Source organism: Chelon labrosus (assembly GCF_963514085.1).
Source record: "Chelon labrosus genome assembly, chromosome: 14".
NCBI lineage: Eukaryota > Metazoa > Chordata > Actinopteri > Mugiliformes > Mugilidae > Chelon > Chelon labrosus.
This window is the reverse complement of record NC_140347.1, coordinates 11,146,935-11,166,278: the sequence shown is the minus strand read 5'-3', so window position 1 is coordinate 11,166,278 and position 19,344 is coordinate 11,146,935. Positions and strand designations below refer to the sequence as shown.

At 44.4% G+C, this 19,344-nt stretch overlaps 1 protein-coding gene across 4 annotated transcripts in view; it reads left to right on the top strand.

Moving 5' to 3' along the window:
* The window catches only part of fynb (FYN proto-oncogene, Src family tyrosine kinase b), a 76,601-nt gene that overhangs the window by 19,382 nt on the left and 37,875 nt on the right, over nucleotides 1-19,344 (top strand). The gene's annotated exons all lie outside the window — the stretch shown is intronic.

Genomic DNA, 19,344 nt, shown 5'->3' with positions numbered 1-19,344 from the left:
GGCTAACCTGCTGTCACAGGTGCGTGCACATACCTGTGGTTCGTTAGCATGTGCTGGATGTTCTGCACTCCACAGCGCGCGTGCAGTTCTCGTAAATGAACGGGAAGCTGTAATAAGTGTCAAGAGAAGTGCATTGTTGTTATTACAAGTTTGACCCACGGAAGGAACAGATGCAACCAGCTAAAAGTGTTCCTTCATGACCCAAGTGTCCATTTCTGCTGCGGCCATCTTTAATCCTCAGTGCAGCTGTAAGGTCAATCCGTTGCATTCCATCAGGAGTTAATGTGAGGGCAGCCAGCATACACAGCAACCCCCCCCCCCCCCCCCATGCCCCATGTGTGTCTTTTTTCCTTATCCCATGCAACATATTTCCTGGTCAAACTTGCAGCAGATGAAAGATGTTCCAGTCTTTTCCTAATCCGAGCGTTAGCACGCAGGGTCCCTGCTAGAGTGGATGCTATTACCCATGAGCAGCAAGCATCGGTGAGCGTGCTGCCTCCTAGAGCAACAGCTGGACCGCTACGTAATAAGCATGCGTCATGTGTTCCACTGTTAGAAAGGAACTCAGATTTACTTTTGACTCTCCATTTGCTACGGGCTTGAGTTTTAAGAGCCTTTCTGGTTTAAATACGAGTATAATAATGAGATGTTTTACTGTAGCTGCTCGAGGCTGAACCAGACTGTAATACCTGCTTTAACCCACGTTTCAGTGTGTTTTTGGCTCAACAGACGAGACAACAGGAAAGCACAAGATAATATTTTTGTGTTTGCTTTTTATATGTATGAACCTGTGGCTGACTAAATAAAGCAGCGGTGCTGAGAAGTTGGTCGGCGTCGTCTCAAGGAGCGAGAGAAAAGAAACCAAATCTCTGTTTAAGAAAAGTGCAGAACGTTCGTGGTGAGCTTAAACAGACGTTTAGAGCTGGTGGTGCACATGAAACTTAAACCCTTAATATTAGAAAAAGTCATTTTCATTGTCATATAGTCGTGTCTGTAGCTCCAGAGGTGTTGTTGCTGGGTCATGCTAACTTTGCGCTCTCCTCTTTGAAGAAACAAGGAGTCTTCCTGCAGCTTTGCAGTAAAGTTGAATGGTTGGTTTTCAAGTCTGACTAAAAGTAAAATCTGAAATTAGCTGCGTGGAAAAAACAGTTTTGGGATTACGAATCATCCGGCATATTTATCTGCGCACTAGTCACTAGTTTCAGAAACTCACCAGCTAAAAGCAGTGGCGTATTATAATACAAGACGCGGATTGTTGAGGTCACCAGGCAAGAGGAGAGTACAAAGTTAGCATAACCCTTAGTGCTATGATAACCGTAATAATAAATGGGAAATAAATCTGGTTAAAATAAACTGGAAATATCCTCTGGATTCTCCCTAATGCCAAAACTGGCTTTTCCTCGCAGCTAATTTCAGATTTTACTTTGGTCAGACTCAAAAACCAACCATTCAAGTTTGTTGCAAAGCTGCAGGAAGTGCAAAGTTAGCATGACCTAGCAACAAAACCTTTAACTGTTGAACTGTTTGGTCTGCTCTTTGTTTAGTGTAATTGAAAACATAATGCTTTTCAACATGTGATCGGAGGCTCTTCCATCTGTGGTTTCCTCATTTGCGTTTTTCTATAAGTAGAGGTCCCGACCTTACCAGTGAGGTTTAGCTAACACAGAACAAGTGTCCCATTTTCAAAGCTGTGTGGGTGGATGCGTCTCACACGTGCTCTGTGCATGTGCAAAAAAAAAAAAAATGCAGCACAAATTAGACAGTTCATTCATTTGTTCACATTCCTGTGAAGGGTTGTGGAGGGGGTGGAGCCTATCCCAGGTGTCATCGGGCCAGAGGCGGGGCACACCCTGGACAGGTCTCCAGTCTATCTCAGGGCTAACACGTCACCACTTAACCTAATGAGCATGTGCCTAATGAGGCATCAGTGCTAACCGCCACGCTGCCTCAAATTAGAGTATGACGCTAAAATATTGTGTCACAGATTAAAGATAAGAGTACAGACTAAAAGTTTCCGTGACAATTTCTGAATCACACTCCCAACTGAGCGTTTCCTCTCTTCTACACTGCAGCTCTTTGATAGCTTCACTTGTCCTGCTAGCTATTTTAAATCCATAGAGATGGCCGTGTCTGGACCGGTCGGGACATTTCACTATGGTGCTTCCTCCTCTTGAGCGTTACCAGGGGTTCCAACGATCTGAAGCCAGCCCGCTGACAAAGATCCATTATTAAAAGAAGAAAAAAACAACTATAAATGGAGGACAGGGGTTTTTTTTGTGGTAGATTTCATCAATGGGTTAGTGGAAGAAAAAAAAAAAAAGCTGCACAAGGGAATTCTTCCAGGAATCAGCTGAGTATCCACCATTCATAGCGAGCGTATTCTGCACACTAATAGCTCCTTTATTATGTGTGCTCCAGTTCCCTGTGGTGCTTCTTGCGTGTCTCGATGCACAGCGACGGAGCCTGCGGCGTGGGCTCGTCGCAGTTACTGTAGCTCGGCACGTGACTCGGCCCCTTTTCGGAAGAGCTCCTCCGCGTCTAGACGGAAGACGTGCCGGCGTACGAAGCGTGGCAGGTGTCAGAAGAAGCTCGGCGGAGCAGCGGCGGTATCACACGAGGAGCGCCCTCGCTGTGGGAATGTGAAGCTGATGCATGCATGTGTGCAAGAGTGACTGAGTGTGTGTGCTCCGGCGCTCTCTCGGTGGGTGGGTGGTATTGTAGGCTGGTGAGAAAAAGAAAATGAGTCACAAATTCCAGTCGTGTTTTCATGCCTCCACTCTCCTTGCTCTCTCTGAGAACTTGCACAAAGCGAAGAGCTAAACAGCACAATTACCGTCACATTATACCAGATATGGATAGTCGCCGCTAGAATCACTGGCAGTCATGACACAAACGCCTACTTGTGTTTTCCGCTTTTACAACTCCCATGCTCTGGAGCTGCCTCTTCGTTCGTCCTCTCCTCCTCCTCCTCATCCTCCTCCTCCCAGCTTGTTAGCTCCACAATAATGACTGTGCCAGTGTGGGCTGTGTAGCTATTCACTGAAATGTCAGCGTTGCCCTCAAACTGTGGCCCCATTGTGGTTCCCAGTCTGCCTGATGGCGAGGAGATGCAGCCAGTGGGAAGAAGTGGTGCCGCTAATGAACCTTGTTAAGCTTCGCTCCATTATATTGACACATCTGGTGGCATTTTTCTCCTCCTAATTAAGCGATCTGTTCGGGATCTGGGCTGCGAAAGGGTTTGCAAATCCACCGTGGAACAGGCAGGAAGTGCTCTACTATATGTACTTGCCGGGGTTGTTACCCAGTCTTAGAGTAGCCTTTGAAGCCTCAGCGTGACACATTATCTGAAGATTCTCCACAAATAACGTCCCGTGCTTTGTTCCTTTGGTGTCATTTGGAGCTGTTCAGAAGATATTTAGATCTGCGTTTATCCATATAGTGGGAGTGACTGGGGCACCGAAACACAGCCTCTAAATAACGCATTATCTGCCACGAAACCCATTAATTTCACCAATATTTTGTTATGATACGCTAGTGCTATTCCCCGTTGAGTCTGGAGTTACCCGTTATCTATTCGCGGACGTGCAGCGGTTTGTTGTTCTTTGGCCAGCTGTTCCTCTCTTTGCCTTTCTAATCGCAGGTCAGAGGTTAGTAGGTCAATCTACAGACCCCGGATGATGATAACGGGTAACTACAGACTCAACGGGGAATAGCACTAGCATATTATAACAAAATATTGGTGAAATGAACATTTCACAGCAGATAATGCGTTATTTAGAGGCTGCGTTTCGGTGCCCCATTCACTCCCACTATATGGATATTCATAGCGTTCTGCTGAAGCTAACTATCTTCTGAAGGACTAAAAATGACGCCAAAGTTATATGGGTGAGTAAACGATCGTATTTTATGCCAGAAATAAGGTCCAGATTGTAAAAAACAGTAGTTCCACTTTAAGTATGCTACTTATAAAAAGAGCACTCTGACCATCAGATCCACTCATGTCAGAAGACGTTTCTCTCATCCTCGCCGTCAAATACACTGCTGAGGTGCTGCTGCGTATGAGAAAGTGGAGACGTCAGTAAATTATCCTCAGCAGCGGTGCTCGGCCCTGCTGAGAGACGTCACCTCTGGGAAGCATCAAAGTGCCGCGGCGGTGCAGCGTTCCCCAGAATCTGCAGCATTTAGGCAGAATCGGCGCGTCGTCGTTTCTTTCTCTTAATGTTGGTATCATTATTATTCCAGGGCTGCTCATGTAGGCACAGTGGAGGAGGAAAAAACTCCTTCAGATGATTTATCGACACACGGTCTTGAGTGAGGTGGTGGTCCATAATCAACCTCATAGAACAGCCTTAATGCTGCTTTTTATTCAGTCTTCAAATCTGTGTTCTGGAGCTGAACGGTTTGTCATTTGATTAGTAAATAGCAGTTATTTCCCATTTCCCAAAATGCTTCATCTGGAAAAAACCAATCTGCCGCTTTCCACTGGTCATATATTGCTACCTTCCAATGCTTCAGCTTGAGGTTATGACATGGAAATGTGCTCTTTATAGGTTGTGAATGAAGTTTAACTCCTGCACGCGGTAAAAACACAACGCCATTTGAAGGAAGAACAACGTAGTTGCTGATTTTTACTGTTGTCGTTTGTCAGTGAAACCTGGTATGTTGGTTGCTTTTACTACAGATCATTCCTTGCATGATTGTGGAACAACATGCTTGGTATAACTAAGGGTAAAATAAACGCAAACACAGCAAAATGTGCAAAGAAAATGCAGGTTTGCCTTCCTAGTAGCTGCTTTGCCTGTGTTTACCTATAAATACACTGCAAAAAAAAGTCTCCACCTGGATTTAACTAAGCAAATAGGTAGGAGCCTCCTATTGGATAATTACTGCATGGGTGATTATCTTTCAGCTGACAACAAGTTATTTAACCTCAACTGATGCAATGAGTAGCTTCTCATTTCTTAAACAACCATGTCAAAAGACACATCCCGTGGTCGTGGGAAAGATGTTAGTCTGTTTGAGAAGGGTCAAATCATTGGCATGCATCAAGCAGAGAAAACATCTAAGGAGATTGAAGAAACTACTAAAACTGGGTTAAGAACTGTCCAACACATTATTAAAAACTGGAAGGATAGTGGAGAACCATCAGGGTAAGAAGAGAGGCAGATGAAGTGATGCACCCATCATGCCTAGTGCCTACTGTACAAGCCTGTGGGGGCAGTGCTATGATCTGGGGTTGCTGCAGTTGCTCAGGTCTAGGTTCAGTAACATTATGTTGCCCAAAGAATGAGGTCAGCTGACTACCTGAATATACTGAATGACCAGGTTATTCCATCAATGGATTTTTTTCTTCCCTGATGTTCATGGGCATATTCCAAGATGACAATGTCAGGATTCATGGGGCTCAGATTGTGAAAGAGTGGTTCAGGGAGCATGAGACATCATTTTCACACATGGATTGGCCACCACAGAGGCCAGACCTTAACCCCATTGAGAATCTTTGGGATGTGCTGGAGAAGGCTTTGTGCAGTGGTCAGACTCTCCCATCATCAATACAAGATCTTGGAGAAAAATGAATCCAACACTGGACGGAAATAAATCTGGTGAAGCTTACTGAAACAATGCCACAGTGAATGCGTGCCGTATTTCTTTCAAACAAAGCAGACGTATACAGTGGAATTGGAGATGTAAAAAGCAGTAGAAGAGGTGGGATGATCGATCCCCCCGCTCTGAGTTTCAACAGAAACTTCTTTTGAAGTTTTTCGCATTTCGTATGACTACAACTCGATGGGCGTAGGAAACTCATTTTAATGATCTCCCCCTTAACCCCCTCATCTATCCACTTGCGGTTGTCTGGCTGGGTGCATGCATGCAGCTCAGACTTGGACTGGGACATTTATGAAGCGCGTCTTTCGTTTAAACTGATTCGCCTTCGCCCGTTTGACCGGGGGAAGTTTAAAGCTCATGAACTGTCTCCGTTCAGTATGTCGACAGGTGGCTGCTCTCAGTATGCATCAGCTGCAGTGGGTTGTTGTGTCGCTTACAAGGTGCAACTGTGTGAGTGTATGTGAGTGTGTAATGTATGTGGTTGTCTGTGTGTGAGTGCAAGTTCTTATTGTGCAGATGGTACAGTATCATGACCCCATCCGGTTTTACTAAATAAATAGCCCACCTTCAGTGCTGATTGCTTTAAATGACTCGTGTCCTGCCCCTGTTTTCTGCACCTCTTTTTGAGGTTGGAGGTGTGAGGGTGTTTTATCTTATGCCTCATCACCCTCTTTTCTTTCCTTTTTGTTTCCACTACACGTTGTTAACACAGCAGACAAGCATCTTGAGTCAAAGTGTGTCATATCGATCTATATGCAAACAGGTAAAGCGGCTCGACCATCATCTGGCACAGATTTTTAACCTGAACAACAGCAGCTGTGGCTCCTCGCCGACAAGCTTTAGACTTACTGCACATCCCACTAAGAGCTGTGACAGGTATATTGTTACCGGAGCTGTGAGATGCTCTGGGTGTCCCGGGCCTTCCTTCACACTCGGATGAACTTATTATGGACACGGCTGCACAGAGGGCAACAAAGGAGCCTTTCACTCAGCCGTGGAAAAAAACTCAAACGGAACATTTCTGGTTTGCAAATTAGCCTAATCGTAACCCACTGAGGCAAGAAGACCCATTGATCCCACAAAGAAAACGTCTGTGGCGTATGGAGATCGCTTCAGAGCGTCAGTCGTATACATTTTTTATTAACTTTGTCATTATGTGTTCTCTGTCTGTTTACTGACTCAAGGATGTCCGGTGGTTCTAACACCAGGGAGGCTTGTTAATAGTCAGCCACAGTTAAATCAGTGCTCCATATATTGGAGGTTGAGCAGCGGCGTGGTTTTAACTCTAATGGGGCGGGGATAAAGGCGGCTGTTGGGCTACAGCCATGTGCCGTCCTAGGGTCCCCAGGGGCTAAGCCAGCAGCTTAATGAGCAACCCCGCAGGAATTAGTGCTACTTTAACCTCAGCGCTTTGATTGCTGGAAGAGGCCCGGTGCTCAGCTGATTTAAAGCTGCTGATGGGTGGAGAAGGAGAGGATGAGGGGACGTCATTCTGTCTGTTAATATACATGTGCACTTCCGCTGTTGAAGAAATGTTGACATTAGAGACCATAGCGCTTAAAGGGGAAGTACCGTTTTTCACAACCTGAACCTTATTTCTGGCATAAAATACGATCGTTTACTCACCCATATAACTTTTTGGAGTCCTTCAGAAGATATTTAGCTCCAGTGGAGCGCCGCGTATATCCATATAGTGGGAGTGAATGGGGCACCGAAACGCAGCCTCTAAATAACGCATTATTCGACGGGGAATAGCACTAGCGTATCATAAAAAAATATTGATGAAATGAACGCGTTTCACGGCAGATAATGCGTTATTTAGAGGCTATGTTTCGGTGCCCCATTCACTCCCATTATATGGATCCACTCCACTGGATCTAAATATCGTCCAAACGACTCCAAATGACACCAAAGTTATATGGGTGAGTAAAAGATCGTGTTTTATGCCAGAAATAAGGTCCAGGTTGTAAAAAACGTTAATTCCCCTTTAAATTAACATGATTTTTTTATATATATAAACTCTAATCTTCCAGTAAAATTTGAATATGACATTAATGCAATACAATGCTTCCACAAGAATTTTTTCTTTTTGCCTTTTTTGCCATTCTGAATCAAATTATTCCAGATAAATAAAGTATTTAAAGACACAAACACTCGTGATTCAAAGAGTGTAATCCCTCATATGATGCCATAGAGGCTTACTTTGTCATCAAAGTGTGTACACTTTTGCTGTTGCCTATAGAGACGATAGAAAATAAGTTGAATCCGTGGTTCCCGGTATGAATGTGACGCTTCAATTCAGAGAAGTAAATAAGTCGCCATCGCAGCTGCTTTTTTTTCTGCCACAATCCTGAAATGAACTAGCTCCAGTGTTTAGTTGCATAGAGGAAATATCGCCGTGTTGAATGAGGATGATTCTTTAGACTTCACAAATAGGAGACTTTACACAGCATGGCACAAAATAGTGACACAGCATAAATGTACAGAATATATCTACAAACGTGACAGAAAAGAGAGCAGGATGTGAGGCGGAGACTCTCCAACGCTGAGCATCCAGAGAACCGAGTCAACGAGGACATCACTCTCTCCTATTTCCTGTTATACCGCGTGTCTTAACAGCTTTATTGTCTGAAACTGAAGTGTCTGTTTTCAGAGTGCTTACAGTCTCTCATCGTGCCACTACTGCCGCATCAGCATCAGCACCTCTTTAAACATTAGCCGCTGATTGATCTAAATGGAGCCCACCCACTGCGTTGCACTGTTGCCTCAGTGCGAACCAAGAAAAGACAACGGGGGGCAAATTAGATCTGGCCTGCCTCTCCTCTCTGGCATGACATTACCATGCTGACCTAGAATCTGCTTCGTCGTAATCAGGTCTTGCAAGGTGCAAAATATAGGTTTGGAGAGGCGGCGCTCCCACCAGAGAGGGTGCATCGATTCCGACGAGAAACTTCGACGGCCAGGCGACAGTTCTAAATTGGCACTGTGATCTACGATGCTTCATTTATACACACTATTTATAGATGTGTTGATCGATGCTGCTCCACCTGAGCACAGAGAAGGCCTCTCTAGAGAGCGAGGCCTGCTGTAACAACGTAGACGGGCTGTTTCCATGTGGCTTCACACGTTTGAACCACGACTGACGGTCAGTCAGTCAAGCAGGAAGCCCCTCGGCCTGTCGTTCTGCCTGGCCTCAAACTCCGGAGAACAGACTGCCTGCCACTGCCTGACCACTTCCTCAGCTGTCAGTCATTCGTCTCGACAGATAGATACACATTACACTTCTACCAAGATGTCGCTGGTAGCCAGTCGGTCTGTTGAGCCACTCATCTGTCTGGTGCCTCATTGATTCATGATTGGCAGAGGATACTTACTACTGTTTTGTTTAAGTGATGAAGACATTAATGTAGCTGTTAGCATATAATACCTCAAAGGTTCCTGCAAGGTGCACGGGTTTCTCGTGCACGGCCGTGTTTGCGTGTTTACCCGTGCACGCGGACTGAGCGGAGAGAAAGAATGATGAGCCTTTAAGATTATCTGCAGCCGGAACACAATCCTCTTTGGATGCGGCGGGGGCGTGTCTGAGTCTGGGCGCTGTCTAGACGCTGCTCTGTGCGGGGGAACGTGCTGTACCGAGCCGGGCATGCTGCACACGCCGGCTCGAGAATTCACAGCCGGATCACGGCATCTCCTCGGTCTGAAGCCACCCGGTCACGGGGGATGAACGTACACACTGGCAGAGAGGCATGTTTGTGCTTCTGTCTAGTTCTTATGTGCACGATTTCCCAAAATGTGTCCCCAACCTCTTGAATTGTCATGGCTGCTGCTTCGTTTCCACTCTGCCACCCTGGCTCTGGCGGCAGAGCAAGGATCCACGGTACGCACTGTGCTCTGGAGTGTGGTAACCTAGCAATGGGGTGATAGGCGACGGTGCTTCCACTGCTTAGAGGTAAATCCTGCTTCTGCGGGGCACGTGTGAAGTCACCCTTGGCCGTCCTTCATTCACTTGATTGTGCATGTTTTAGATTTTTTTTTACGCTGCTCCTCCTCAGTTGTTGACTTTGCGGCGGCAGATTGAAAAGCACCAAGCCATCGCAGAGAAGTGCGACAATTTACTAAATTAATCTTGTTGCAGTAGGGCAAAAACATTCAATAGACAAACAAGGCATCACGGTGGACGAGTGGACAAGTGACGAAGATCCAGCCCATGACATTACAATATTTGATTTTCTCTACCTTCATATAAATCTCTACCTTCATATATATCTATATCTATATATATCTATCTCTCTCTTTCTATATATAAAAAAAGAGATATATGTATATATATATATAGATATAGATATAGATATAGATCTATATATACACATATATATAGATATAGATCTATATCTATATATATGTGTATATATAGAAAGAGAGATAGATATATATAGATATAGATATATCTGTGTATATATATATAGATATATATCTACTGTATATATATATCTATATATATAGAGAGAGAGAGATATACATTATAGATAGCTAGATAGATATCTAGAGATAGATATAGATAGATATAGATATATGTATATCTATATCTATATCTTTCTATATATATATAGAGATATATATCTATATCTACAGAGAGCGATATATACATTATAGATAGATAGATAGATAAATATATATATATAGAGAGAAAGAGAGAGATAGATATACACTATATTACCAAAAGTATTCGCTCACCTGCCTTTACTCATTCTATGAACTGAAGTGCCATCCCATTCCTAACTCATAGAATTCAATATGATGTCGGTCCACCTTTTGCAGCTATTACAGCTTCAACTCTTCTGGGAAGACTGTCCACAAGGTTGAGGAGAGTGTTTATAGGAATTTTTGACCATTCTTCCAAAAGCGCATTGGTGAGGTCACACACTGATGTTGGTCGAGAAGGCCTGGCTCTCAGTCTCCGCTCTAATTCATCCCAAAGGTGTTCTATCGGGTTCAGGTCAGGACTCTGTGCAGGCCAGTCAAGTTCATCCACACCAGACTCTGTCATCCACGTCTTTATGGACCTTGCTTTGTGCACTGGTGCACAGTCATGTTGGAAGAGGAAGGGGCCCGCTCCAAACTGTTCCCACAAGGTTGGGAGCATGGAATTGTCCAAAATGTTTTGGTATCCTGAAGCATTCAATGTTCCTTTCACTGGAACTAAGGGGCCAAGCCCAGCTCCTGAAAAACAACCCCATACCATAATTCCTCCTCCACCAAATTTCACAGTTGGCACAATGCAATCTGAAATGTACCGTTCTCCTGGCAACCTCCAAACCCAGACTCGTCCATCAGATTGCCAGATGGTAAAGCGTGATTCATCACTCCAGAGAACGCGTCTCCACTGCTCTAGAGGCCAGTGGCGGCGTGCTTTACACCATTGCATCCGATGCCTTGCATTGCACTTGGTGATGTGTGGCTTGGCTGCAGCTGCTCGGCCATGGAAACCCATTCCATGAAGCTCTCTGCGTACTGTACTTGGGCTAATCTGAAGGTCACATGAAGTTTGTAGCTCTGTAGCAATTAACTGTGCAGAAAGTCGGCGACCTCTTTGCACTATGCGCTTCAGCATCCGCTGACCCCTCTCCGTCACTTTACGTGGCCTACCACTTCGTGGCTGAGTTGCTGTTTTTCCCAAACGCTTCCATTTTGTTATAATAGAGCTGACAGTTGACTGTGGAATATTTAGGAGCGAGGAAATTTCACGACTGGATTTGTTGCACAAGTGGCATCCTATGACAGTTCCACGCTGGAATTCACTGAGCTCCTGAGAGCGGCCCATTCTTTCACAAATGTCTTGTTTCACAGTCTGCATGCCTGAGTGCTTGAATTTATACACCTGGGGCCAGGCCAAGTGATTAGAACACCTGATTCTGATCATTTGAATGGGTGAGCGAATACTTTTGGTAATATAGTGTAGATAGATATATCTAAAGGCAAAATGCTAACCTAATGAGAAATACAATATAAAACAAAAACTTGCAGTTGCAGCTAACTCCTTGTTTCGTAATCCATCTACCTCTAATTCTCACTAGATCACAACACGTAGATTAATCAGCTGCTGAATATAGTCCATATTTCCTCCTGTTAGAGTAACATTTACTGACTAACTATTGCACCCAGCTTTCTTTAATTATTTAGCAGTTTTTTTGTGCTTTTTGATGGAATTTGTCAACAATAACAAGATTACAGATCGTTGCCAAAATCCTGCATTAATATTTATGTGTACAGCTGGTATTGTGAATTATTGAGCAATGCATCTCAACGGATTTATTGAATTTATAAAACCCTTGCGCCCATTGATGAAATAGTTTCATCTTCATTCATTCATCTTCTGTAACCGCTAACCGTCCTGTGAAGGGTCGCGGAGGGGGGCTGGAGCCTATCGAGCATGTCTTTGGACGGCGGGAGGAACCCATGCAGACACAGGGAGAAAATGCGAACTCCACACAAGAAAGGCCCAGCTGGCCCATGGATTCGAACCCGAAACCTTGAAATAGTTTCAATTAAGACGAAAAATTTGATACAAAAAGTGCGATTCCAAATTTTAAGCGACAGAACTTAAACAATGCGACGCCATTTGCATCTTTTTTTCTAACCTGCCTATGAGGCCGTTACTTGGTCTTACAAACCCTTATTGGGCAAAACCTGATTGCATTGTTTGGTCCTGGTAGTGACAGTAAACGCTGCAGCCTTGGAAATGATCCTCGTGTGAAGCAGAGGTGGTGTTGGACTTGATTTAAATGTCAAAATGAATGATTATTTATGAAGAAACCTAAGACACTCGGCTGCCATGGCATTTTGTGATAGCTGTGCTCACACCCTTGCAACGCAATGGCTGAAGATAGATAAACTAACCACGGTTTAAAAGATTCTGTCAGTTTATAAAATGATTTGGTTGATGCAACCACTGGTTTGAAGCTTTCCTTCGAGTTGCAACGTAGAGAAGAACAACATGGCAGTGGTTTATCTTCTAAATAGGCCATGAAGGGCATGTGGTAATAAACTATGCATCTGCAGCGAAGGCATTGCTCGCTTAACGTGTGGATGGGAGTTAGTTCAAAGTGCTGTCTGTGTTCGTCTTGCTGTTGCGAGCTGTATCAAGAAAGTGGGGAAGGGAAGGCGACAAGGAACATGAGCCAGAGTCGGAGCCGTGTATTCCTGTTTGACTCCAGGTCGGCTCAGTCGCTGAAACGAAGCAGCGAGGATGAAACACAGAGAGCCAGAGCAGGACACACTGAGGCCTCCTTGGCTTGGCCTATTTATAGAATAAATAGTCGACTTGCCGCAAGACACTTCATCAGCAAAACTGCCTTCCTCGGAATGGAAGAACTGAGTGTTTATTTTCGGCATTTCGGGGCCGAGCCGCATCATCACGCCGCTCCTCTCCTGCAGCATTGTTCTGAGTGAGGTGAATGGAAACGTAACACACTTCAGGGTATATTTGAAGCTCTTAACCACATCCTGTAGGCAGTCATATAGTGAAGACGCTGAGGCAGCTGTCAGAGGCAGCAGCGCTCCGCCGGAGGGGTTCAGCAATGTGTTGCACCTTCTTCACGTTTGCACATTTACAGGAAGGTGCATCACCCACAAGTTGAAATGCACGGCGTTGTTTTTGTTTTTTTGGCAGTTTTGACCTATTGTTAGTTTCTTTTATGCCAGAGTACATCCTGTTGCCATTGTTTAAGCAGAGCTGACCGTATTCAAATATGCTGTTTTGTGGGTTTTCCTTATGAACATATGTAGCCAAACCCATTATGACCAATCACAGTATATTAAATTGATTATCTAATGTTGTTTTTTGTCTCCATCCGTCTCCTCTTATACTATAGGTCTGCTGCGAATGTCTTTGTGCCACATACTAACTTAGAGATACTGCTTCGGTGGGTGAGAGCTGCAACAGCATACCGTATACGTAACAATCTGGGATGTCCAAGTGAAAGTATGTACCTGGATATGCTCATCGTCTGCAGAGGCTCTTTTCTAATAACGGCATTCGAAAATTGAGTTTGCGACCCTGACACCACTGGCACTTGTCTTCCTGCCCTGAAAGATGAGGACCCAGGGAAACAGGATGGCACTGTAACAATGCATTATTTCCTCCCTTTCCTGTGGAGCATGCAATCAGCAGCCTAAGGAGACGCCAAGTAATGTGAGGATGTCTTTTCCGATTCATCATAATGAATTGATGGACACAGTTAGTTTTTAAGTGCAAGCTCAGGGCAGTCGTTTCTCTTTCATAAGATCAGGGGTCGTGTTAACCGAGTACTTTCCGTCGTTTCCGTTTTTTTTTTTTAAACTGTGACGGAAAAATCTGAAGGCCATCCGTGATTTTGACAGATTGCAATTCACACCCCTGACCACTTGGTGGCGAATCGCAGTTTGCATTCCAAACATCGCGGAACTTTTGCCAGTGCACGATTTCCTGGTACACCGATTACACTGACGCACACGTCAGAGCTCGGCTAACGGCTACCAAAATGGAGGAAACGGATGAAAGCACATTGCTAGGATTGATGGAAGGCAAATTTTATTTTAAAAAACTACCTGATGGAAGCCTTGATAAGAGTTTTGTGCAAATTGTGCAAAAAAAAAAAAAAAAAGTTTGCATACCACCGAAGCACTTTAAACCTACGTTGCCATCCAAGAGTTGTTAGCGCTAGCAGTCCCAGTCTGAGTACGGACAAGACGTGTAGGCAGCCCAAACTTTTATTTGTTCATTTATTTATTTATTTTACCATTTAAAGTCAAGTCTGTTCTGAAAAAGTACTTAAAGTTAATGAAATTAAATTAAATTCTGTCTTTTTAAAAAATTAAAGTTATGGGTAAAAATAGATTACGACATGATTTTTATGACCCTGTCAGTCAAAATGACAGACCACAAAAAGTCTAGCGCAGCCTCTGCATGGGGCACCACCACTTGGGACGACAAATTATTTTTAACGTGAATGTGTTACTTGGTGAAAACTCTTGAATTTAGTTATGTACCGTCTCAAGGGTGTCACGTCAGCCGCAATTCCAAATGCGTCCGCCACCACGAAACTGACACAGGCCCTTGTCATTTGCTGTTTATCACGGGTCGGGTCGTGATCGGAGGAAACAGATCTTCTTTAACAAAAATGGCTCAGAATCTAATTAGTTTTATCGCACTGCCGTCCAAAAATAAAATGGACACCCTGCGGTCGGTCGTAGGAAGACTCTGTCATGGTGGTTTTTTAATGATCATTTTTTTAAATATCCGTTCTGATAATGTCACTTCTTTGGAAACCACTTTTGCAGTAGAAATAGCTGTCGCAGATCTGTCATGGGACTGAGCATACAATAACATCTTATTTGTACTTTCAGTTAACTTAAGAGTAAGTTACTCTCTTTTAACTTAAACAAATATACAATTGCAAACCCTGTGGCACATTAAAAAAAGCTGACTGTCACTTCTAATTGAACAAAAGTGGAAAAATAAAGCAAGCATAGTACAGTATTCTGTTCATATTTTCCATCATTGCAGACTGGTGTCTCCCTCAGGGGCTTTCTGTCGCTTCAAAAGCCAATCAAAGGTTTAATTTGCTGAGAGGTACCCCCTTACGTTTGCTTTCTGTAAACTGTAAATGGAAAGAAAACTATCATGTTCAGTACAGAATGCAATCATACCAACTTAGATAAACTGAAATATACGCTTAGTGTTTTTCAGTGTTCAAAGCCGGCCAGTCTGCTTTCAAAAAAACCCTTCCCCCCCCCACTGAAAAGCAAGTGTGTGGTGCAGACACATACGCACCTGAAAATGTCAAGCTATCGCTCTAAGGGTGTTTGTGAGGAGACTCTGAAGGTGTCTCCTCTGTCCTGCGCTCTTGGGCTACTTTGTTCCTCAGCTGAACCCCACTGATGCCGCCTGCCTGCTCAGTGCCTGACAACCAGACACAACTCAGTGGCTGAACTGAATGACAAATTTTATGTAACATATTTATTTACCCAGCGGACTAAAGCACGGATAAACGATCATTTTACCAGCGCTGCCGTAGGTAGCACTCACTGCAAGGGACGCAGTGGTACGCTTTGCGACTCAAGCTGAGGTTAGGTTTCCTGTCTTGTTTCACAGAATCAAAGCACTCGCCGGAGATTGAAAGATAACTGATGGTTGCCTCCGAGCGGCCGATGAATATTTCAATGACGAGAGCGGAGGCAGCATCTTGTGTTGGTGTTAATTCATCCAGAGCCCCACGGGGGAAGGAAAGACTGCGGCGGCTGCCAGGTCAAGTCCTGGACACAGCTGCATTATTAACAGAAGGTCAACTGTCAGCATACGTCTGCAGGGCTCGCATCAGGCAGCTCACCCAATTTATTTATTTTATTTTTTTTGTGCCTCTGGCTGCCATGTTTGTAACCTTGTAGGCGGTTTAATGAAGGTTCATAAGCCTTCTCTTCAAGCTTTCTGCTCTTTTTTTCTTGCTCCAATAAAACGGCGCCAGGCCACAACGCTTAACACGCAGAGCATCTGGAACAAGTTTTATTACCTCACCATAAAAACACACAGAAGATAGAGTATATAGGGCCAAAGCCTGTACATGTTGACCTGAATAAGTTACAGGCCTGCATAGGATGTACACATGTTTATGTTTACAATTAAATACATGACACAAATACATTCACAGTATGTTCAGTTTTAAAAGGTTTAAAGGACCAATGTATGGGATTTAGGTGGTTCTGTTAGCATAAATAGCATAAAAGAGTATTCATACTGTGGTTTTTGTTGGTGTGCAGTCAGCTACGACTATTTCTAAGCTTAGAGTGAACCAACCTGTCAAGTGTCAACCTGTAAAGCAAGTGTATTTTGTCATTTTTCCGGTGCAGAACAGCCGGGGACGCCTAAACAACAATCTCCTGCAGTGGTGACTGCACATATCACAGTTGAATGTTGACCGACTGCTAACACGAAGCAAAAACAAAGCTGTAAAAAGTCTTGGCAACACTTCTCATGGAATTAGTTTATCTCAGAAATGTGCAGATGGCAAAATTTATCTATTTTTTTTGGATATATTCGGTGTCCAACTTTGTGATAGACTGGCAGCCGGCCCAGGGTGTACCTCACCTTTCGCCCGGGGATAGCTGGGATAGGCTCCACAGCCACCTCCCGACCTCTAAGGATAAGCCGTAGTAGATAATGGATGGGTGGATTAGTTGTCCCAGCAGTCATTTAATAATAATAATCCACTGAATCTTTTTTTTCTCACCAACATTAAATGTTAAATGTGAGCCACCTAGCATGGTTTTCTCAATACTTGTGGACTTTGTGAATGAAATGAGTTCCACATAACCTACTAGATACCACATATAAAGTAAAATAGACCCGTGAGGCGTGGACTCTATTAGACGTGCTCTGCGGTGTCAAGTATAAAAGGCGTCAGCAGCTGATCTTTTAAGTCTGATAAGTTGTCCCTGGTGAAAGTTCTTTACACATGTTCACTTTGAGTGGTCAGAATGCTGTTTTTCATGTGGTTGACTTTGTTGTCTTCTGAAGTTCCCTTGAAGTTTCCTTAAAGGGGAACTACTATACTACTAATCATCACTATACGATTGTTTACTCACCCATATAACTTTTGTGTCATTTGTAGTAATTCGGGAGATATTTAAATATGCGTATGTCCATATAGTGGGAGTGACTGGGGCACCAAAACGCATCCTCTAAATAATGCATTATCTACCGCTTGTTTACCTGTAATTTGCTAATGCTGTGGTTCGTCCACAACCTCAGAATCGGAAAAATATTCAGCCATGTTGCAAAAAACTAGCAGTAGTAAATTACAGGTAAACAACCTGATCATCACGGGTGCGGGCGGCGCGCAGAGATGACATCATCCAGGTCAGAAGTTAGTAGGTCAATCTACAGACCACGGATGATGATAACGGGTAACTCCGGACTCAACAGGGAATAGCACTAGCGTACGATAACAAAATATTGGTGAAATGAACCAGTTTCATGGCAGATAATGCGTTATTTGGAGGCTGCGTTTCGGTGCCCCATTCACTCCCACTATATACGCAAATCTAAATATCGTCCGAATGACTCCAAATGACATCAAAGTTATATGGGTGAGTAAACAATCGTATTTTATGCCATAAATAATGTCCAGGTTGTAAAAAACAGTAGTTCCCCTTTAATGGAAATGACTAATATGACCTCTTATATCACGAAAAAACGAAAGGGCAACTCCACTGTGTTACATTATGACACTTTATGTCTAGAAGAAAATAATCTTCTGTGTCTCCACCTTGGAGGATCATGGAGGTGCCCGCTATCATCCTCCCAGCTCTTCCTACTGGTATTGCTGCCGCCGCCGCTGCTGCTGACACTGAGCCGCCCTGACACAATGGTGCCATAACTAGGCACCGCCCAGCTTGATTTTGACTGACAAGAGCAGCGAGAATAGAAGCTAGTGCCCCTCTCTGCGAGCTGCGAGGAAGGGGAGAGAGGATCACAGAGGCGGACATGATTGAGGCCTGTGTTGTTGTGATCCACGCTCATCCGGCGAGAAGAGATGTAGACAAGCGTGTGGCCTCTCCGCTTCCCCCGGCAGAACCACAGACGAGCCAGGCGGCAGGCGGAGAGGTTATCCCGGTTTTGACAGCTCGCGGCTCATAATACCAACTGGAGAGGGGATTCTGCTGACTAAAATGAAAAGAAAAAAAAACAGTCAGGAAAGACATTATTACCCAAACTGTCTGCCGTCCTCTGGTGCTTTCATACTGTCTGCAGGCTGAGGTTACTATCGTCTCCACCCTGGGAGGCGACCTAGACAAGCTGAGGGGCACGTACTGGAAGGCATAAAAGCAGGATGGAGCCTGTGATTTTTAATGAAGGGGGTTGGAGCATCCTCAGGCAGGCCTCCTGCGGTGCCACGTGCTGTAAAAAAAAACTCTGAAAACAAGATTATCAAGCCCAGATCCTTTGTTGCCCCGCCCAGCCTCTTCAAAATACACCGAAACCAGTTTGCTTTGAATTGCAGGGGTCCTTACTCACGGCGACAGTTAAGGACAGCTTTCATTGGTTAGGTTTGTAGCAGCTACTCCTCTCCTGCTGTTTTTGTTTCCTCCTTTACTAACTTAGTCTCAAGGTCGTAAATCATTTCCTACAGTTGTAACACAGCTGTCGCCAGTTTTCAGGCCAACTGGAAATAGCTTTGCCCAAGTTTTCCTTTTTCGGTCCCTGTCGGCTGATATGTTGCTGCTGGTTAGCTGCGCGTGCGTTTTTCCCTTTGTTAGCCTGGTTAATTTCGGAAAAGGGAGGCTGCTCCGTCCCTCTGTGGTCAAGCCCAGCCAGGAACACCAGAGGCAACGGGAGTGTTTTTTAGGGAGGCATGGATCACAGCTGCTGCAGCAGTGCTGTCGTATCCTCTGTGATGTGCCAGGTGACCTCAGTGACCCGACGGCATGCAGCCAGGCCTGCCTGAATGAGGGATGCCCTCTGAAGGTCTAAGCCAGACAGCAGTCTAGCAGTCTGCGTCGAAGGATTGCATGGGTTGTGAAATGCACAAAACTATGTTTTAAGCAAACATCTGTGATTAGAACGCCAGCTCATTTACACACAAACACGTTTGACTCGTGTAGATGTTATTCTTTTTCTGTCTGTACAAGGTTGATGCAAATTATGACCCAAAAGGCATACCACTTACTAATTTACAACTCTACTAAAGTGGCATTTATGGG